Source organism: Colobus angolensis, unplaced genomic scaffold, assembly GCF_000951035.1.
Source record: "Colobus angolensis palliatus isolate OR3802 unplaced genomic scaffold, Cang.pa_1.0 Scaffold1, whole genome shotgun sequence".
NCBI lineage: Eukaryota > Metazoa > Chordata > Mammalia > Primates > Cercopithecidae > Colobus > Colobus angolensis.
Genome location: NW_012110918.1, coordinates 15,466,987 through 15,489,783, shown reverse-complemented (window position 1 = coordinate 15,489,783; position 22,797 = coordinate 15,466,987). Strand labels below are relative to the sequence as shown.

General features: G+C 54.0%; 1 protein-coding gene across 2 annotated transcripts in view; it reads left to right on the top strand.

Moving 5' to 3' along the window:
- The window catches only part of RBFOX3 (RNA binding protein, fox-1 homolog (C. elegans) 3), a 431,835-nt gene that overhangs the window by 278,712 nt on the left and 130,326 nt on the right, over nucleotides 1-22,797 (top strand). For both annotated transcript variants that reach the window (XM_011957187.1, XM_011957113.1), the window contains exon 4: nucleotides 3,022-3,061. The gene's annotated coding sequence lies outside the window, so the exon portion shown is untranslated. The remainder of the gene's footprint in view (nucleotides 1-3,021; nucleotides 3,062-22,797) is intronic.

Here is a 22,797-nt window from a genome sequence, read left to right as displayed (position 1 = left end):
GGAGCTTGCAGTGAGCTGAGATCCGGCCACTGCACTCCAGCCTGGGCGACAGAGCGAGACTCCGTCTCAAAAAAAAAAAATCTCTCAGGAGAGAAGGGTTGGCAGAGGCAGGGAAGCTGAGGTGGATGGGGTGGGGTGAACAGGGTGCTCTGCCAGCTCCCATCTGGGCTGATGTGGCCCAAAGACTGGGAATTCCAGAGCCAAAAGGTGTTACTGTGCTGGGAGGAAATCTAAGGACTTGGGCACAGAGCCTCGGCCAGTAGAGGAGAAAGGACAGGGGACACGGAGGTGTTCGGGAAGAGAGGTGAAGCCCTGAATCCTTGGCTTAGTCCTGCTTCACCTTCTCAGCCCACAGGCCTGAGCCTGCCTCCAGCAGAGCCACAGACGTACTCTTCCAAGGCTCCGGACCTGACTCCAGATCCACATGCCTGGCTGTGTGTTTGTTCAGTGGGGCTGGGTTCAATGGAACCAAATTGTATTGAATTGGAAGAAGAACTCACTTCAAGAAAAGAAATCACCAATAAGAAAATCCAGCTGGGTGCGGTGGCTCACACCGTAATCCCAGCACTCTGGAAGGGCAAGGCAGGTGGGTCGCCTGAGGTCAGGTGTTCAAGACCAGCCTGACCAACATGGTAAAACCCCATCTCTATTAAAAATACAAAAAATAGCCAGGCATGGTAGCGCATGCCTGTAATCCCAGCTGCTTTGGAGGCTGAGTCAGGAGAATCGCTTGAACCAGAGAGGCAGAGGTTGCAGTGAGCTGAGATCGCACCATTGCACTCCAGCCCGGGCGACAGAGCGAGACTCTGTCTCAAAAAAAGAAAAAAATCCCCCAAATTAACGAAGGCAGCAGTTGATGCAAGCCGCTCAGATGACGCATTTCCTTTCGAAGTGACTCTCTCACTGGCAGTGCCTTCCAATCATACCTGCCCTTCTCAGCGTCACTTTGTGAGCTGTGTGTGGAAACGGCTCCACGGGCCAGAAGTTACCTTTGCCATTTTACTGGGGAGGAGAACAGGGACTCCACGGAGCTACCTTGGAAATGGCCTGCCCAGTGCCCAGTTCAAGTTCAGCTGCTCCGTGGCCCACAGCCCTCCCTGATGCGGCTGGGAGGGACCCGCCGATGATGTACCCAATACTGCCATTGTGATCTGCACAAACCCAGCAGGGAAGCCAGGCCCTATGCAGTTCCGTGTTCTGTGGCCACATTCATTCTCGCCTGCTGCAGGGTCAGGTACTCCTTTCCAGCTGCGGGTGAGACAGGCAGCTCGGGTAACCTGCTCTGGGGTATAGGCCGGCGGACCCAGTTGCTGTGGTCACAGTTGCTTCACCAGCTGGGGCCTTGGTTTCTTTATCTGAAGAATGGGAAGAGTAAGAAGTGTGCCTGCCTGCTAGAGCTGTTGGGAGGGCTCAATGAAGCAATGTACAGGAAGCGCCTGGCTCATAAACCATGCAAACGAAACGACCGCAGTTACCTTTTTACAGTGATGTGGATGAGGACAGTGGTGGTGATTTTTCTAGATCTGAAGAAAGAGGCCCAGTCTGGCCGTCTTTCAATTCCAGAAGCTTTTTACTTGCTTTTAGTTTTTACACTAAGTTTTAAAAAAATACGCACACACACACATATGCACGGGAGGCCGGGGGCAGGGAGTGGCGTCTTAACATTTATGGATATTCTTTTTGGAGTGACGAAAAGGTTCAGGCATCAGAGAGCAGTGGTGATTGACAGCAGTGTGAATGTACTCAATACCACTGAATTGTACATTCGGAAATGGTTAAAATTGCACATTTTATGTTATGTGCATTTTACAATTTAAAAATGTGCAAATCATATACACAGAAAATTATGAAACATTACTAAAACAAAGGAAGAAAATCTAAATTTGTTCAAAGCACACTGTACACACACCCCTTTGTTCCTAAACTCCTCAATGACATACTAAGTAAGAAAAGGAAGGTGTCCAGGCACGCGTGTGAAGTCCCAGGCCCCGGGGAGCTAGCTTTGTGACTTAGGCAGGAGCAGATACCTTGGCCCCAGGCCCTGGATCATAAAGTGAGTGAATGGTGGTCCTTGCCAGTCTGTCCATATCACTGAGCCGTTCCTGCTGCTGGTAGGTGCACCTGACTCACAGTAACACACAACGATTGCCTCTAGAATTACGTGTTTGATGGGATTTAGAATTTGCTAAATGACTTTTCTTTAATAACATAAAATGAACATGCAGGCCGAGGCGGGTGGATTGCCTGAGCTCAGGAGGTCGAGGCCACCCTGGGTAACATGGTGAGACCCCGTCTCTACTAAAAATACAAAAAATTAGCTGGGCTTGGTGGCACACATCTGTACTCCCAGCTAGTCGGGCGGCTGAGGCACAAGAATCGCTCGAACCTGGGAGGCAGAGGTTGCAGTGAGCCAGGATCGCGCCATTGCACTCCAGACTGGGCAACAGAGCGAGACTCCGTCTCCAGAAACAAATTAAATAAATAAATAAAATGAATGTGCATGCCATGACTGCACTCAAAGTGACAGTGACCCCCGCCCTACACCTGGAGGAGGAAGCAAATCCCTGCAGCGTGGCAGAGGAAACCCAGTGTGAAACTAAATGTCACCATCAACAAGCCACAAGGCCTGCATTCGTGGACAACCTTGAACCAGGTGGTAGGGTGCTAGGAGAAGAGGAAAGGGATTGCTTGGAGTTTGAGGCAACGGAAAGAAAGAGAGGGGGAAAGAAAGGAACATCCAGAGTAACAGAGAAAATGAGTCTGAAACCTCTGGTGGCTGGTCCACCGTGCCCTGTTTTGCATTATCTCTGCCTGTTATCTAAATGCTGCCTCCCAGCCATGCTTGAGATGCAGATGGCAGCCAGAGGTTAACCCGGGCAGGTTTCCTCGGACTCCCAGGGAGATGATGCTTCCACCTCCAGACTTCCCTAGTCGATGAGCAAATAGCATCGCCAGCAACCAGATGCATGATGACAACATTGATTGTGATTCTCTCTCCTTTCTCTCTTTTTCTTTTCTTAGAGAGCCCAGAGTGCCTCGGGGAAAATTGGCTGAATAAAAGGTATAAAGACTTCTCTATTTTTCCTGAATAGTTTTTGACAGATATGAGCATGTTGAACATCTTGGGAGCTGCTGATAATGAAAGCCCGGAGTTTCTGGGATTTCCCAGCCACTGGAGGGAGGAAGAGTTTGGGGACTGAGGAGGGAAAGCTTGGCACGGTTAAGCACCTCCGTGTCATCTTCTCTCTTGTCCCCCGTGGGCGAGCCCAAAATGTGCTGGGGAAAGCAGGACTGGGGGCCAGAGGGGCTAAAGGGGAAATGGATAAATGGGGTAAGGATGGAGGACGATTGTTTTTAGGCAATTCTGGCTGGCCTAAGAAGCAGTGTTGCTGCCTTCCTGATCCTTTCCCTCCCCCAACCCCAAGGTCCCCCACCCTAGCTGCTCCGTGCATGGCCACCCATCCCTCAGGCAGTCCCAGCTCGCTGGTCCAGGGTGGTCCGACTTACCTCCATGGCCTCGTCTCCTTGGGGAAAGGGGCTTCAGATATCGGCTCAGTTCCCAGTGTTGACCCTTGCTGGGGGACTGGCTGCTACGGCCTAAGCCCATTGGTTCATTGCTCCGTACCTCCAACCCCATTACCCACCTGTGGCTGACCCCCTCCACGGATTCACTTGCAGAGTTTTACTTTAGAGAGATTTTTATACAAGTACGATGCTTCTGGACTTTCGATGGAGTTAAGTCATGATAAACCCATCATAAGGTGAAAATATTGTAAGTCAAAAATGCATTTAATGGACCAGCTGTGGTGGGTGGCTCATGCTTATAATCCCAGTACTTTGGGAGGCCAAGGTGGGCAGATCACCTGAGGTCAGGAGTTCAAGACCAGCCTGGCCAACATGGCGAAACCCCATCTCTACAAAAAATACAAAAATTAGCCAGGCATGGTGGCGGGCATCTGTAGTCCCAGCTACTGGTAGGCTGAGGCGGGAGAATCGCTTAAACCCGGGAGGCGGAGGTTGCATGAGCTAAGATCACACCACTGCACTCCAGCCTGGTCAACAGAGCAAGACTCCGTCTCAAAAAAAAAAAAAGCATTTAATACCCCTAAAAAACCCAACGAATATAAAGTCGAAAAATTCTAAGTCAATTGTAAGTCAAACCTTCGTAAGTTGGAGACCATCTGTAATGTATATTTATTGAGAACAAAATTAGAAAATGCAGACTTGCCACGAATTTGCAGCCCTCGGCTCTCAGGGGCCCTCTCTTCTGCTAGGTCCTGGGTCTTGGGTGGTGTGTGTACAAGGCCAGCACAGCGTTTTTCAAAAACCAGGACCAGAAAGTAGATCCGTCGGGGTTAAAGGAGTACGAAGTCTTCTTCAGCTAAAACTAGAAAAGCTGGACACTCTTTTTTGTACTGCGTTTGCCCTAAGCCCACCCTTGGCTCAGAAGTAGGCACTGACCAAATGGCCTGGAGCTAGACCTGACATTAGAGCCAGACCTGAGCCGGGTGCTTCCGTCCTAGAAGCCGGTCACCTCGGAGCCACTCAGGGCTGCGGGCAGAGGCAGCTCGGGCTCTGCTCCCCGCTTTCCGGCTTTCCAGCGGGAAGAGGACAAAGAGAGCCCAGGGGGTCCCCTTCACAGGGCCTCGGGCTTCCCACAGTGGGCCATGTGTAACAGGGTTCCCCCTACCGAGTGGGCGCCCCTGTCTGTCAAGGTTAGATGCAGTTTTCCGTGGGAGAGAGGAATGCCGCCGGGTGCTGGCCTCACAGGCGCCCCCAAGTGTTCACCACGAGTAGGGCAGCAGCCTTCACACAGCCTCCTCCTGAGATGCCACTGCTGTAAACTGAATCTATTTTACAGGGAAGCATCGGAAGGAGCCTCCTGGTGAGTCTTTTGTAGAATAAAGAATCCATTTGTGGGGCCGGGCGCGGTGGCTCACGCCTGTAATCCCAGCACTTTGGGAGGCCAAGGCGGGCATGTCACCTGAGGTCAGGAATTCAAGACCAGCCTGGCTGATGTAGTGGAACTCCATCTCTACTAAAAATACAAACCTTAGCCAGGCATGGTGACAGGCACCTATAATCCCACCTACTCGGGAGGCTGAGGCACGAGAATCGCTTGAACCTGGGAGGCAGAGGTTGCAATGAGCTGAGATCCGGCCACTGCACTCCAGCCTGGGCAACAGAGCGAGACTCCGTCTAAAAAAAAAAAAAAAAAAAAATCCATTTGTACTCTAAGTATTGATGCGGTCATTTGCCTGGCTCCGTAAAATTGGATGTTTTCTAAATAGCTTTATTGAAGTACAATGGGGGTATGATAAACTTCACATAGAGTATGCAATTTGATAAGCTTTGATATATATGTATACCCATGACACCATCACCACCATCAAGATAATGGTTGTGATCATCACCCACAACCATTACATTGTGCCCCTTTGTAATCTCTTCCTCACACCCCACCCAATCCTCTCTTCCAAGGCAAGTACTGACTCTGCTTCTTGTCGCTGTAGAATATTTATATTTTCTGGAGTTTTATGTAAATAGAATCGTAGCATCCGTCTTCATTTTCTGCTTGCCTTCCTCCACTCATCATAGTTATTCGGAGGCTCTTCTCTGATGTTGTACATAGAAATACTTTTTTCCTTGTTCTGGCCAAGTAGTATTCCATGCGGGGATTGAGCTACAAAGCGCTGACTCATTCACTCCTTGAAGGACATTTGGGCTGTTTCCAGTCTGGGGCTGTTACAGATACAGCTGCTGTGAATATGTGTGTGCAAGTCTGTGCATGGACATATTCTTTCTTTTCTCTTGGATGAAATGGCTGGATCTCAAGGTAAGTGTATTTTAACGCCCTAAATAAGTGCCAAACAGTTTTCCAAAGTGGTTGCATGACTTCACGTTCCCACCAGCCGTGGGTGAGAATTGCAGTTCTTCAGCCTCCTCAACCTTGGTGTTGTCAGTCTTCATAACTTTAGCCATTTGACTAGGTGTGTCGTGGTAGCTCGCTGTGGTTTTAATCTATATTTCCCTAGTGACTAATGATGTTGAGAATCTATTCATGTGGTTATTTGGCATTTATTATGTCTTCTTTGCTAAAATGTAAAGAGATTTTTTTCTCCTATGCTTTCTTCTAGATGTTCTGTAGTTTCAGGTTTTATATTTGGTTCCACGATTTATCTCGAATTAGCTTTTGTGCATGGGGCAAGCTATGGATTGAAGTTTATTTTTCTCCGTATGAATGTCCAGTGATTCCACTATTACTTATTAAAAACATCATCCTTTCTCCCATTGAATTGTCCCTGCAGTCTTATCAAAAATCAGTTGTCATGATTTCTGGTTTTGATATTCTGTTTCTTGGATCTCTTGGCCTGTCTTGATGCCAGTCCTACCACAGCTATTACAGTGATTGTTATGGCTTCCTAGTAAGTCTTGAAACCAGTTAATCTTCCCATCCTTTGTCCTTCTTTTTCAAAGCTGTATTGGCTCTTCTAGGCCCCTTACATTTCTATATGAATTTTAGAATTAGTGTGTGAATTTCTAAGAAAAAAAAAATGCCTGCTGGGATTTTGATCAGGATTGAACTGAATCTGTAAGTCAGTTTGAGGAATTGATATGCCAATCTCACCTTGAATTATAATCCTCATGTGTCAAGGGCAGGGCCAGGTAGAGGTAATTGGACCATGGGGGTGGTTTTCCCCATGCTGTTCTCATGATAATGGGTGAGTCTCACGCGATCTGATGGTTTTATGAGTGTCTGGTATTTCCCCGCTTGCACTCATTCTGTCTCCTGCCGCCCTGTGAAGAGGCGTCTTCCGCCATGACTGTAAGTTTCCTGAGGCCTCCCCAGCCATGTGGAACTGGGAATCAACGAAACCTCTTTCCTTTGTAAATTACTCCATCTCGGGTATTTCTTCATAGCAGCGTGAGAACAGACTAATACAGCACTCATTGACATCTTAACAATACTGGGCCTTCTGACGCATAAACAAGGTATTTCTCTCTATTTATTTAGAACTTCTTTAATTTCGTCAATGGTTTATGGTTTTCAGTGTATGGATTTTGCACATCTTTTCTTAGATTTATGCCAATGTCATTCATATTTCAATGCTCCTTAAAATGGTATTTTTCTTTCAATTTCTGATTGATTGTTGCTAGCGCATAGGAATAAAGTAGATTTTTTTGTACATTGATCTTGTGTCCTGCAGCCTTGCTAAATCCATTTACTAGTTCTAGTAGATTTTGTGTCAATTCCATCCGATTTTCTGTATAAATGATAATGTTAACAAAGGCAATTTTCTTTTACAATAAATACAGCCCCAATGTGCCCGGGGCTGTATTTATTCTCGATCTGATTGTTCCTGCTACTAAGGCAAGACTCCGCATGCTCCACCCAGTGCCCCATGAACAGTAAAGAGTTCCTGTTCCAGTCCGACTAGTGAGGACTGAGCTACTCCTGGCCCTGTGAGGGTGCCGAGTGCTGTGTCCTTCATCCCTCCAGGGGGTTCTCGCCTCAGCCTTGGGTGGTTTCCTCCAAAGCTTGTGCTGATCGGTACTCAGCTGAGTGCTCAGTGGGACCCTCTGAGTGTCTGTAGAGCTCTTTCTCTGTCCAGCTGTCTTCTCCCCATTGCTCTGTCTTGTAACTCCAGCCACCTTGGCTCCCCACCTCTCAGCTCTGTCTCCTCAACTCAGGGACTACACCAGGCTTGACCTGGGGTCCCTGCACCATGGCCTGAAAACTTCCTCAAGACAATCAGCTGGAACGACCGTGCAGCTCCTGTATGACCATCACTGGGGATCACTGCCCTTCACTGTATCTTGTCTACTGTCTCGGAAACTAGTCCTCAGCTTGTTGTTATTGTTCTAGGAGGCAGACACATCAGTCCCCATTTCTCCATCTTGACCAGAAGCAGAACTGTTTTCTTCTTTACACCAAAGCTGTCTCTGCGGTAACTGCCCAGCTGCTGGAACAAACCCAGGCACATACACAGGCTGGGCCTGGCCCTTGTCCCCAGTCCCCTGCAGGGTGGAAGGAGATGAGCTGCAGGGCTGTCAGAGCACTCGTGGGCCTGGGACACTCAGTCCTAGTGTAGAGACAGACACCTTTGCTTGCCATGCCTCGAGAACAGCCTCCTCTCCTCAATGACGAGGGCTCTGCGGGAGCCAGAACTTAGCTCTGGAAAGGCTTAGCAAGAAGATTGCTTCACAGCGTTTCTTCTCAGGAACACTTTGATTGTAAATAAGGAGAGCCTGGCGCCATGGCTCACGCCTGTAATCACAGCACTTTGGAGGCCGAGGCGGGCAGATCACGAGGTCAGGAGATTGAGACCAGCCTGGCCAACATGGTGAAACCCTGTCTCTACTGAAAAAAACAAAAAATTAGCCAGGCAGAGTGGCACACGCCTGTAGTCCCAGCTACTCGGGAGGATGAAGCAGGAGGATTGCTTGAACTCAGGAGGCAGTGGTTGCAGTGAGCCAAGATCACACCACTGCACTCCAGCCTGGGTGACAAAGCGAGACTCCATCTCAAAAATAAATAAATAAATAAATAAGGAGAGAACACGAGAGAAAAGCAATGCCTCCAAGCCTCTCAAAGACTGAGTGGTAAGAAACATGAGAAAACTGGGGAGAAGGGAACCTAGAGGCCACCAGCAACCCAACCAGCCTCATCATCACTGTATGTCACCATGCCTCGGGGCTGCACCCTCCTTGCCCCCAGTGAGAATAGCTGAGGAGGACCCATGAGAAGCTGAGCCTGTTTGGTCTTAAATCATGGTCCCTGCACCTGCCTCAGCTGAGTCAGACACACCCAATCCTTTATCTGGGCACAGCATCTCCAACTGATAAGGAGCTTGAACACAGGTCATCACAAGTGACATCTGCCATCCCATGTCATCCTTACAACAGGCCTGTTCAGAAGGCAGGAGCAATGCTGGTGTCCCCATTCTACAGATGAGGAAACTGAGGCTTAGGATGGGTCAGTTATTTGCCCAGGCCCACGTTAGAAGTTGCCAAGGCAAGACCACAGCCCTGGTTGTTCAGGCTTCTTTTCACACTGAGAATTTGCCTGGAAAAGTCAAGCCTTCCTGTAGGAGACTGTGGATTTCACAGGCTTGGATTTCTGAGCCCATTCCCATTCGCACCTCCTCGTGCCGCCCCAAAGGAGCTCTCTGACCAGTAGGAGACACAGAGGACTCCACCCTTCCTGGCCCACATGAGCTCTCCTGTCTTTTTTTTTTTTTGAGATGGAGTCTTGCTCTGTCACCCAGGCTGCAGTGTAGTGGCACCATCTCGGCTCACAGCAACCTCCATCTCCCAGGTTCAAGCGATTCTCCTGCTTCAGCCTCTTGAGTAGTTGGGATTACAGATGTGCACCACCACACTTGGCTAATTTTTTTGTATTTTTAGTAGAGATGGGGTTTCGCCATGTTGGTCAGGCTGGTGTCAAACTCCTGACCTCAAGTGATCCGCCCACCTCGGCCTCCCAAAGTGCTGGGATTACAGGTGTGAGCCACCATGCCCAGCCCTGTCCTTTGTCCTTTTTTTTTTGGAGACAGAGTCTCATTCACACTGTCACCCAGGCTGGAGTGCAATGGCACAGTCTTGGCTCACTGCAACCTCCGCCTACCATGCTTGAGCCATTCTCCTGCCTCAGCCTCCCAAGTAGCTAGGATTGCAGGCATATGCCACCATACCTGGCTAATTTTTTTGTATTTTTAGTAGAGATGGGGTTTCACCATACTGGCCAGGCTGGTCTTGAACTCCTGACCTCAAGTGATCTGCCTGCCTCGGCCTCCCAACATGCCGGGATTACAGGCATGAGCTGCTGCGCCTGGCCCTCTCCTGTCCTTTGAGAGAACATTTCCACTGTCAGAGCTGCTAGCTGCCTAGCTTCATGGGACTGCAAGGCTCCTGCCTCACCAGAGTGTTTTGTAAGGAGTCAGGTGGCAGGAGCGCTTGGTATGCGCATATATGTGTTTGGACTAGTGCATCAGTTAGGCTACTGTGATGGGGAAATAAAGAGCAGTGCCCCAGAATGTTGACCACAAAGGGTTAACCCAAACTCACGGCCGTTCCTGACTCTGAGAAGGCCAAAGCGGCTTTGCTCCACATCCGGGATGCAGCACGGGCACTGCTTGTTGGCCAATCAGCTCCCAAATGCTCAAGTTCTGCATCACGGAACCTGAAGAGGGTCCCTGGTGTCTCCCTCGGCTTTCTGGATGTATCCAGTTGGGTGGTTTTGTGCTACCCATGAAAGAAGCAGGACATTAAACATTTGAGATAGGATTGGAGGACAACGGAAAGAAATCTGTGTGTGTGTGTGTGTGTGTGTGTGTGTGTGTGTGTGTGTGTGTAAGTATAAAAACCCCAAGTCTGTGTTTTCCCCAGAGTATTAATTACAGCTGGAGAGGAGGCATGTCCGGGCATGTTCCGCTTGGGCAGAGTAATTTCTCCCTGGTTTTCGGGGAGCACGAGGCGTCACGGTGCAGAGAGCAGGACACACAGCTCTCTCTCAGGCTTCGTGGCTGCCCCGCCTGCTCCGGAGTGGACAGCTTTGCCGAGGCACAAGCTGGAGGGAACGCAGAGAGCCCATGGATAGTGCCAGGGAGGAGAGGCAAGATAGTGAGGTCTTGACACAATCCCACTTAAGACCAAACAGGCGACGAGAAAGGCCTGTGAGCAGCTTAGAAGGAGGAGCAGGCCAGGCTCCCTCCTACGGAGGAAGGGCAGGGAAGACATGCGTCCCCGGCCGGCCTGGCTGCCCACACCTGGGTCCTTCTGACCCTGCAGGCCTTTCATTGATGCTGATTGCAGGGCCCCTGGTCTCTCCAGGGAAGCCACAGAGGGAGGTCCACAAAGAAGGCGGGTTTTATCGCTGTTGGTGCCTAAGAAGTTTCGGTACCTATCTGCTCCCCACTAAGCAAAGTGGAGGTCCCTGCAATGTGATGGTTACAATTCAGGACCTCACTAGCCTTGGCATTACCAGCTCAGGAGGAAAAACCAACACAGCCCCAAGCACACCTTCCCTGCCCCTGGATTTCTCCCACCCTTACCTGGATACTGAGGCCACCTGCCTGCATCCCTTGGGCTAGTCAGGGTCTTCCTGGGCACTTTGCTTTTTGCCTCTTGGCCATCACATGTGCTCCAGTCATAAGCCATGGAACAGTGAGTAACCCCCGCCAGTCAGCCTCCCCACGCCACCACCCCCCAGCCAACCATGAGCAGGGCCCTGTGCTGAATCCTTCTCTATGGCAGGGTCCCCCAGTGGCATGAGAGACCTGCTCATCTCATGTGCCGTGAGCACACAGGACATGCTTGAGATGCAACAAGGAGCCAAACAAAGCCCCTGCCCTGGGTGAGCTGATGCTCAAACAATACTCACCCCCTCCTGGGGTGGGCTGGACATCTGGCATCTATGGGGGCACCTCCGTCTGGTCTATGGGATTGAAGGACACCAGCCTGGGAGGAAAAGGGGAAACCACTCTGAAACTGAGGCTCAACCTGCCTCCGTGGATGTTCCCTGGCTCGCTGCTTCCCTGGATCTCTCAGGACTTACTTTGTCCCTCCTCTGCTGGAATTAGCCTCTGGGGATTCAACACACAGTACTAGTGGTCTCGGCCAAAACCAGCAAGAAGTCTCCATGGCTCCTTTGCTGGGTGTCCAGCCTACCAACTGGCTGGCGTTTGCAGATGAGTTAGAGGAAGAGGGAAGGAGGGAGGGAGGAGACTCGGGAGTGAGAAAGGGGAGCGAGACGGGGTTGGAGGCACTGCAGCCTTCTGCTGCTTCTGCAGATCCTCCACGCAGGCCAGAGCGCGAGGTCACTGCCCAGAATGCTGAGTGGGTTCCCCCAGGCCTGGCAGGTCCCAGAGCCTCCCGAGCAACTTCGCAGAGCTGGAGTATGTCCTTATCCAGTCTCACGCTGGTATAGAAATTTGCCAGCCTCACGCTCCCTCTTTCCTAACTCACATACCTGCGAATGCTCATGTCCCTTGATTAATGGTGATTTTTTTTGTCCAATACCTGTGTGCCAGACCCTCCACCTTGGTGATTGCTAAACCCCCATAGTCACCCCGGGAAGGCAGATGTTGCTGTCCCCGCTCTACCAAAAAGGGAACGGAGGCTCAGAGAGGTTAAGTAATCTGCTCAAAGGTGCCCAGCAGGACAGCAGCTGTTCTGGAATTTGAGCTCAGGTGTGAGTGTTGCCACATCCTGGGCTCCTTCTGCTCCACAGGGTGATGCCCAGGACATGCTGGGTGCAGTCACAGACCCCAGGCGTTCTCTTGGCCATGGTGGGAAGGATAGCAGGTGACTGCTAATCAAGCCCAGAAGCCATCCCCACCTCCCCATGAACACCTGCCCTTACAGAATCCTCAGGCTGAGCAGAGATGGTCATGAGGTCCATCTTTAGACACCTGGCCCACCTCCTATTCAGGGAATGTACTGTTGGGGGTGACACTAATACTGTTAGAGCCCAAGTTGGACTGTGCTCCTCCTCTGCTCCAAATCCTCCTGTGACTGTCACTCCTCTTGGAAAAAGGCCAAAGTCCTCACAATACCCTCCCATATAGACCTCTGATGATCTGACCACCTCTCCCACTGCTGCCCGCCCACTCTCATTACTCCAGCCTGTGGGCCACCTTGCTGGTTCCCCGAATAGCTAGACACATCCCCATGATGTGGAATGCCCTTTGCCGGGGGTATTCTTTTTGCTGGAATATTCTCCCTAGAAAGCCTCAGAGCCCCTTCTTTGTGTTCATCCAGATGGGCCTGAATATCACCTCATCAATTACGCCCACTCTGACCACCTGGCTGAACACTGCAGCACCCTCCCCTGCCCTCCCAGACCCCCATCCTGCTTCCCTCACCACTATCACCCTTTGACATGAAAGACAATTTTCTAATTAATTTTGTTTGTTGACTCTCCTCCCCAGTACAGGGTAAAGCCCAGGAGGGCAGGAAGTTTAGCCTGTTTGGTTCAAAGCTGAGTCCCCGGTGTGGAGCAGTCCCAGCCTGCAGTTGGCACCTCACACACATTTATGGACTTGCTGATGAGACAGAAAGGACCCAGTACCCCCTCTGGCTCTGCCCAGCAGCCCCCTGCCCAGCCGGGGTCCATGGGTCCCAAGGCACGGACACACGTTCCCCTTGGCTGTAAGGAGTTCCAGAGTCAATCCAGCAACTGAGCACTGGGCTGAGCACTTACAGAATTGATCCAGGGGGCTGGACACATGGCTCATGCCTTTAATCCCAGCACTTTGGGAGGCTGAGGTAGGCAGATCACTTGAGGTTAGGAGTTTGAGACCAGCCTGGGCAACATGGTGAAACCCTGTCTCTACTAAAAATACTAAAATTAGCTGGGTGTGTTGGTGCATGCTTGTAATCCCAGCTGTTCCGGAGGCTGAGGCATGAGAATCGCTTGAACTCGGGAGGTGGAGGTTGCAGTAAGCCAAAATGGTGCCACTGCACTGTAGCCTGAGCAGCAGAGTGAGACCCTGTCTCAAAAAAAAAGAATGGAGGGAGGGAAGAGCAGCGCTGGGGAGAGAACTGGCCAGCGAGTGATGCCCAGGGAGGAAGCTTGAGATTGAGAGACGGACAAACTTTCCAAAGCGGGAGAGGCTGACCGTGCAAGCGACGTGGGCTGTGTACTTGCTGGTCTCCTTTCATTGAGGACTGGATGGTGGGGAGGCAGGGGCGTGTTTTGCGTAGGTGACGTGCGTGAATGGTCAAAGGGCACTGGCTCCTGGGGTGTCTCTGGTGCTGTGCCACAAGGCTCGGCTCTCAACCCTGTGCTAGTCATGCCTTTCACCAGCGGTTTACATAAACATTTAGTAAGCATGATGATCAAATTCCGATTCCTCTAACGATAAGAAAAATAACTAATAGTTCTCCTGGTTAGCTGGTTAGCACCAGGGGTAAAATTCACTAAATGTAACAAGACTAAATGTAAAATCTTGCTCTGAATTCCAAAAACACGAGTTGGTTGAGTACAAGAGGAAGAAGACGTGGGGCTGTCACTGATCACAAGTTCAGTACAATTAGAGGGACCAGATGACACCCCCTCCAAACTGGAGCCCTGTTAATAATTACGGTGTAAACGAGTCATGTCCCTGGGAAGCCGGATGGACAGTGACTCCAAAGCTAAGTGGCTGCCCTCCAAGCTGACTCTGTTTAGATGGCATGGGTAGGGTCCACTCCGCATCACTGCAGGGGATCCCTGGGCCTCAGAGCCACCTGGAATGTTAGTTTCACCCTGGAGTTCCCAACTATGGGCCGGGGGATGTTTCACAGTCAAGTGGACAAGACAGGGTGGAGACCCAAATACACCCTAAAGGAAACGGCCCCGGTGACCAGCGCTGTGTGCCCAGAGGAGGAAAGAGCTGCTTGGTCTGTCTTGGAAAGTTCAAGGGCTGGCCTGAGGAAGAGGAAGGCCATGCATTGCCCGTGGCCTCGGATGGCGGAACTAAGATCAACAAGGAGAGTCTGGGGGAGACAGATTTCAGGCTGCCTAAAAGAAGAACTTCCTGACCATGACAGCTGGCAGCCATCGGGTGGGCTGCCTGGATTCCCTGCCCTTGGTCCTTGAAGGCATCTGCAGTGGGGAGGCTGCAGAGGAATTTCCTACGTCCTGGAAGGGGAGAGGCCAGGTGACTCCGGAGGCTCTTGGTGGCAGGTAATGCCTCAGTGGCCACCATATGTTACTGTTTGGGAAAGAAGAATCTGCCCGGAGACTCTTAATCAGGACGCACGCAGAGAGCTGGCGAGGTGTGCGGAAGACGGCATTCAAGCCTGCCTTCCCTCAGCGCTCCCCATCTTCCCTTCTGCTGTCTCTCTCTGCCTCCCGATATACACACCTTCTCCTTGTTCCGCTTGGCCCCTCTCTCCATGCTGAGGTGGATTTTCCCTTCCTAAGTCCCCTCTCCTGCTGCTGAATTATTGAAAGTGTTGTTTGCTTTATTGCTGTGCTGTTGGGGGGGGCACACTGCCGCAGAGCAGCTGAGCTTGGAATGTATGACAGCCCAGGACAGCTGCCCAGGCCTCAGAATCCCCTCCCCAGAATCCCTCAGTGGGGGAGTGTCCTGCATCCCAGCCCCTCTTTCTTCTCCCTTCATCATTATTTATTCATAGCTGCTGGCGTTCTGACAGAGGATGCCGCATCCTCTCCATGTCTCACGCCACCGGCCCGAGGGCTGTGGGCAGAATGTGCAGCAAATGTCACAGCCTGGCCCAGGTGCAGGGTTGGGTTTCCGTGCCAGGGTCTGCAGGGACCAGCTCAAGACCTCCGGGGTGTGTGTGGAAGTGATCTGCCCACTGGGGGTTGCCTCAATGGGGCTGCCACATTGGTACATTTCTAGGGGAAGGGTCTGCGTGCAGAGGTGTGTATGGGACCATGCATGTTTATGCAGCTATGTGTGTGTGCAGGGGGATCAGGGCATCCGTGCATGTGTGTGTGTGCAGGGGATTGTGTGTGTGTGCAGATACACATGCAACTGTGTGTGTGGTCTGCTGTTGCCACATGTGCACTCGAGGTGTGGATTTTTAGAGCAGAAACACTGGAACTTAACTTGGCAGAGGTCCTGCCTGTGAGCCCATGTTTTGAGGGTGATGGAGTGGCCACCCCAGAATTTAGAGGATGCAGGAGACAGGCAGCTTGTTTGAGGAAGCCACTGGCCATACGGGCAGGTCCCCAGGGCATGCAGGAAAAGGTGGCAGACCCACACCCCGACACCCCAGACGTGCAGCCTGTGAAATTCACCCAGACCCTCCAGAATGGAGCCCCGAGGACACAGGCTACAGAGGAAACTGCTTCTTTCTCACCCTGTGCTCCCTAAAGAGCAACCCAGCCCATGCCCGGCCACCTCTTCATTCTCTATTCAGCCCCGCAGCGGGCATTTGGGCATCTGCACCATGCTGGCCGCCCTGACATGACATGTGTGGCTGAGCCCCTGCCCTCTAAGAGCTGCCTGTGTGCCCAGGGCAGGGACCGCCCAATCCACATGCAATGACAAGGCCGTGTGTGGAGGGGACACGGAGGAGGGGCTCAAGGCCATCTCTGGTGGGCACTGTCGTCCTGTGAGCTTTCTGAGCCCAAAGTTCAACTTTCTGGACACATGCAAGAGGACATGTGACTGCTCACCAGCCTCAGCAAGGGGCTACAGAATGCTGTCCAGAGTCTCGGGTGCAGGGGCTTGTGCCAACCCAGGGTCCTCAGAGCTCTGGCCCTTTCAAAAGAACAGGAGCTTCCCCAAACAGCCCTGGAGCAGGGTTGGTCCTGTCATCCCAGCTTAGACATGAGGACACTAAGGCGGGGAGCAGTGACGCAGCCCACAGAGGCTGCAAGACTGGCAGTGGCAGGGCTGCTAAATTTTTGGTTCAGATGAATCTCAGGCCTCTGTACCTTCTGGCCAGGGCTGGTTCCTTGGCATGAGCTGGCACAAAGTGTTTGATCCCCAGGGAGCCATAAAGGTCCTTAGACCTCCTGGAAATCAGGCAGCAGGTAGAAATCAGGCTGCAGGTAGAAATCAGGCAGCAGTAGAAATCAGGCAACGGGTAGAAATCAGGCAACGAGTGGAAATCAGGCAGCAGGTAGAAATCAGGCAACGGGTAGAAATCAGGCAGCAGGTCCCTAGGGCATCGGCTCCAGTGGAACACCTGCTTTCCTACCCTCTGGTGTTTGTGGCTGATGGAGGTTTTGGGGCAGTCTCGTTCTAGAACTTGCAACATGAGCAGCAACTCATACTTCTGCCCTCTGCACCCCTCCCCATCTGCACCTCTACCCTTTCCCACTCCTGCCAGGCATCCATGCTAGCCCCAAAGACTCAAAGCTGATGCTGCTGCCTGCATCCTGGCACCTCCCCTGGGCTTGCCCAGCCAGAGAGCTATGGGCGGCAGCCTTGGAGGGGAGCCAGGGAGCAGAGCCAGAGGCTCCAGCCGCCGACCCCCACCTCCTTCCTTCCCAGCAAGCCCTCCTTCCACTCAGCCAGGTCCCCATGGAAGGAGTGACAGCGTGGGAAGACTTGTGTGGATCTGGAGTGGGGCCTCACTGAGGACCATCATGAATTCGCCTGGACCCCACCTTACCATCGCTGGACACAGTGGAGTTGGGGGGCCCAACCCTCTAGGGAAGGAAAGTCCTGGGTGTTCAGTCAGGGCTGGCCCTTGAGGCCACCAACCCAGGCCCAAGGGGTCAGGAGGCCCCCCAACCTGCATCACTCACTCTCCAGAGGAAAGAGTGGAAGCATGGAGCAGAGCCAGCGCGTGAGACCCCATGCAGCCGCCACTCTGCGGCCACCCCAACACTAACCGGCCTCTGGGCCTCAGTGTTGCTCGTTGGAAGAAACTCTGAGAACCATAGAAAGAAGTCTCTTTTGTCTATTCAGAGAGCAGGCAACAGCCCAGGTGGGCTCTGGCCTTCAGGCCGATGGTGGAGTGACCTCCCCACTGGGCCCTGGACCTGGGGTTCCTGAGTGTATACAGCCCATGGGTGGCACTGGCCAGAGATGATGGGCAGCGAGGCAGGTCGGCTGGGGAGGCCTCTGTCAACGAAGCTCAGCTGGCATCAGCCTTTCGGCTGAGCAGAAATCCTCCCTGCAGGGCAGTGAGTGCCCAGAGGTCCCAGCCCCCAGCAGCGTGGGTTAGTGGAGAAGGCATCGGAGTCCCTCGTGGATGGGGCGTCCTGGAAAATGCTGAGGTAGGACAGACGTTAGATGCAGGCTCTCCCGCAGGTGGCGGCTTCACCTCCCGGCACTCCACCCTCTCACCCCTCACTGCACCCAATGCACATTCAACTTCTGCGCCTCGTCTCTGATTGGCCCGCGTTCCAGGCCTGGACAGCTGTCCCTGCCTCTGCAGGAGCTGCTCCTCCTCCCTCCCTGCTGCTCCGGACTTGGGGCGGGGGTCTCCAGGCGGTGTCACTTCTCTGTCACTTCCAAATCTCATCTCCCACCCTCTGAAGCCAAGAGGGACCTTTCAAGAATTGTTCTTACCTTCAGTAAAGTGTCCTCCCCATCCCGTCCCCATTCCAGTATCCGTGAGGTCTGCTAGGCTGGAAGGTTTTGTGTCCCCCCGGCTCCACACACACACACCCTCCCCTGGGTCCCCTGCTTGACGAACGCTGGAATCAGGACGCTGTAGCTCAACTCTGAGGAGAGATCCGGGCAGCAGGAGTGACTGGGACAGGGCAGTGCCCGGCAGGACTCCATCGATGGGCAAGCGGAAAGCAGGCACGGAGCTGAGCAACCTGGGGAAATACAGCGACAGAGGCAGAAACACAGGGAAGGGGAGAGCGGACTCGGAGTGAGCAGGAGCGAGAGGGAGGCAGAGAGGAGAGCCGCACTTTCTAAGACAGCTGCAAGTGACAGCTAAACTGAGCACCAGCGTTGGGGAACCAAGCCCCTACCCCCACCAACCTGCCACCAGCCGCTGCTCCCCTGATTGGATCTCCTCCCTGCCTCCCCGGGAGCCTGCCGTGGAGCCGCGGTTCCGAAATGATGATGTATTTTTGGGTATGTACCAAGCATGGACTGCGTGTTGCTTTTTCACTCTGGGCAGATCTGGGGCTGAAATGTTGGGAGGCTCAGCGTGCCCACCCCACCCCCCGTGCCTTCCCAGGCCATGCCAGCCTTCCCCCAGGGCCCAGCAGGCAGGGGTGCAGGCTGGAGGTGTCCCCAGGCAGGAGGTGCTGGCTGTCAGCCAGACTCTTCTAGGTGAGCCTCAGATGCAGATGGTGGGGCTGGGACTGGGGGCTGGGCCCAGGCTCCAGAAATACCCTGCAGGGGTTACACTAGCCCAGCCCTCTCTGGGCGCTTCCTCAGCCTGGTCTTAAGGGAAAACACTGGCAAATTCCCCCAGCCCAAACTTCAGATGGCTCCCAGGAACCCAGCACACCAGCCCCAGGCCCACAAGCTCCCCTCCCCCTCATCCTGTGCCTTTACTCCTCCCGCTTCCCGTACAAAATCAAGTGTGGGAAACTGGACCCCAGGAAGGAGTGATGGAGCATGGCTGTGAGCCCCAGCCGACCTCCCCGGAGCTCTGAGCCCAGACACCAGCAGCTTGCAGAGACCCTAGGGAGAGTAGGCACCCCCACTCTGCAGCCTCCCCCGCCTTCCTCTACGAGCCCCTGTGCCTTTTGACAAAGGAAGTGAAAGATCAGGGTAGGGGTCTGGGCCAGACAGGCCTGAAGCGACAGCGCCAGGCGAGGCCAAGCAGGAAGGGGCCCTCACTGTGAGGGGACGACCAGGCCATCCTAGTTCAACTGGGCAGAACTGGGAGAAGAAGGAAAGGTTTAGGGTATGTGTGTGTCTTTGTGTGTGTGTGCACGCGTACGCACATGCACACACTTAGGAGAAGGCTGTGTATCCCGGGATCATCAGCCTCTAGGCTTGCGCGGAGGTGGTTTGGAAATCTATGTGAATTTGTTGTGCTTTCCATATAGGGTGAACTTTTCCCCTGCGCCCAGCCAGCAGCCTCAGTCCAGGAGCACTTCCCAGGGCAGGGCCACCCCACATCTGGTACCCCTTCCCAGCCCGCCCTCCCGGGTCCAGACACAATCTACCCTGCAGCGTGGAACTCCAGGGCCACAGTCCAGCCCCATCACCAGGAGAAGGGCTCAAGGGGCCTAGAGCCCCACTGGGAGGGCCTGACCCCGCACAGGTGCCTGCAGGGCCCACACCAAGCAGCTGGACTGTGGGCCCAGCAGGGAGTCCGCAGAGCAGGCTGAGGCCACAGGAGCCATGACAGCCGTGAAGGGACGGACAGCCCCTGGGAGTCAGCATGGCCGGGGTCAAGCTCACCGCTGGTCACCCCACAGGCTGAGCTCAGCTGTGCTTTGCTGACTCTGCTCCCATTCAGGGCAAAATTGGGGCAAGGATGTGCCCAGGTGCTCCGGCCTCCACATCAGCACAAAGGCCTTTGGTTCTACCAAGAAAGCCCTGATGTGTCCCACCAGTCCCCCTCCTCATTCTTCAAGGCCAGCCTCAGCGGCCACTTCACCAAAGACATTCCCTGAACCACAGGCAGAATGGACCGCTGTTCCCCGACCTCCCCGTGTCTCGGCTCCCGGCCCTGACCTGGCATGCGTGAGCTGGCCTGGGAGCTGCTTCAGAGCTGGGAGGGGGCTTCCCTCTCTGGTTGGGGTCTGGTTGCCGGGCTCCTCTGGGAGTCTTCCTCCCAGAACTCCGCCACTCCCCAAGCAGGGGCTCTGCCTGTCCTCAGCCATGCTCGGCCAAGCGCTGGGGGCCCGGCCAGTGCTCCTTTACTGTACCTTCCAGGCTATTTTGAGATGGGATGGAACCTGATCTGGGAGCCTCTCCTTCTCATCTTCCCAGGAGCCAGATCCCTGGCTCCACTTCCAGGCTGGGTTTTGGAGCTGGGCAAAGAACCGGGCCCCCATAGGAGGACCCTCCTCCTCTCCTGCTGTCCTTTCCTGAGCCATGTCACCCATCCCAGTGTGGGAGATGGCACCCAAACGCTGCCACCCCCAAGTCCACACCCCACCAGGACCCCCTCCCAGCCTCACCAGCTCGATTCCTTTTGTCCACCTGATGCCCACACACTCCTCAAACTCACACTCAAAAATGGGCCTTGAAAACTGCTGCTTCCTTCAGACTGGCTTCTCCATCCTTGCCCTGCGGATCACCAGTGGGTACCACCATCCACCCGACCTCAGCTCCCGGAGTAGGTCCTGCCTCCCTCTACCCCCACTTCCCACTCAGCTTCCAGGTCCAGCCCCAGTCCCACCTGCCCCAAGCAAATCTAACCTTCGTAACACAGAGCACCAACTTCTCCCCACCCTGCCCTCTCAGCTCCACCTCACCCCGCACCTCCTTCCGGCTTCTCCCTAAGCCCCGTGGCCCAGCCAGGCTGAGCTGTTCCAAGGTTAATCCCAACATCTGCCGTGTTCTCCCTTGAGCTTGCTCCACCTAAAAAAACACCCTCCCTCCCACCCCATCCCCCTAAGTGGCTCCTGCTTGACTTCAGGGTGAGCTTTCAGGCAGAGAGACATGAGGGGCTGCTGCAGGCATGGAGTCAAGGGCAGTTTAGCTGTCACCACCTCCAGGAAGCCGTCCCTGAGCACCCCACAGCCAGATGCCATTTCCTCCTCTGCACCCCTGCCCTCATCCTTGGGTGCTCCTGTTACCCATTCACCCCTCCGTCTCCCCTCTGCCTGCAGTTCCCTCGAGCACCCTGGCTGGGTCTTGTTCAGTTCTTATTTCTGGTACCTGCCCTGTGTCTCATGTTGGGCTGGGGCTCTGGGAACCCTGAACACTGAAATAAATGAGTGAGTGAAGGAAGGAATGAGTCTGTTCCGCGATGCAGGACGGGACCTGACCAGGGGCATCCCCTGAACAGCAGCTCTGTAGGGATCCCCACTCTTGTGCAGCCTCCCCTCCCATCCCCGAGTGAACATGTCTCCACCTGCCATGGGCATAGCTTTTCAAGGGCAGCGCTGGAGATATTGTTACTCCCATTTTAAAGCTGGCAAAGTTGCGGCCAACGATTCCTGTACTTATTGCAAAGGGGACAGTTGCCAGCAGAGCCAAGGGGCCTGGCCTTGGCCAAGCAAGAGTGGGTTGCAGGGAGGAACCTGCCCCCAGGCCCTTTCAGCCTGGCTGTGCAGGGAAGGGCTCCCCTTGGTAGGCAAGGGTGTGGAGGTCACTGCTGTTCTGTGAGAGAGGTCCAGAGCGGGGGACCTCCTGCCTGCTGTGGGGGTATCTCTGCCTTTGGATGGTTCACCTGGAGATACCCCCTGGAGGAGGGCTGTCACCACAGCGGGGGGACAGGGGACTGGGGGTAAAAAGGCTGCTGAGGTCTGGGCATGGGCCGGATGGCAGGGGCAGGGGACTCGTGTTCCTCAGGCCTGCTCTGGGATCTGGCTCTGCCACTCAGCAGCTGTGTGACCCTGGACAAGTCACCAAGTCTCTCTGAGCCTCAGGTGGCTCATCTGTAAAGTGAGATCAGGCTGGGAGAGAATTACTGTTTACGTGTTCTGTGCCCAGTCAAACAGGACTGGGATATTTGCTGGCAGGACAGGGAGACGCCAGAATGAGTGGGCATGTGATCCTGTCACCACCTGGGTTCTGCTCACTGCCACAGAGAAGCCCACACCAGCTGTGGGGCCTGTGCTCTGGGCCTGAGGGACCATGGTACCTTCCTCCCTGCAGGAGACTGGGCTCAGCCCAACATGCTCCTCCTCTCCCTCCTCTCACTCCTGCCCCCTGGCCTTATGCTAGTCCCACCTCTAAGTGGCTCCTAGAAAGCCCTGCCCCTCCTTCCTGCCTGCCCCCCAGTCCATCTCCACTCCAGGCCCTCCCGGTGGTCCTAGCCAGAGAGCCCTCCCCACCTGCTTGGTGGTCCCCATGCTCTCCACCTTCTGTCAGGTGGGCACCACTTCCTCACATGGACCCCGTGTCCCAAGAATGCCACACGCTGCAGAGACCACGGTGGCTCTCAGAGCCTCCTCACAGATGGCATCTCAGCTCACCTCACCTACACCTGGGAGGCAAACAGGCTGGGCTGCTCTCCCCACCCAGCTGGGGGACCACAGAGGTGGCAGTGACATATCCAGGTCACCAACCCAACTGTGATGTCCAGGACCAGAACCTGGCCTCCAGTTCCAAAGCCCAGACAGTTACATCTTGACCCCTACTGGACTGAGGATGTTTGGGGACAGAGGACAAGTGCTGGACCCCTGGGTGACCCCGAGACCATCAGCTCCAGCCCTGCCCCTGCTGCTTGCAAGGCTGTTGGGTTAAACCTGACACTGGCTCCGACCTCCACTCGGGAGCCCTCAGGAAGACG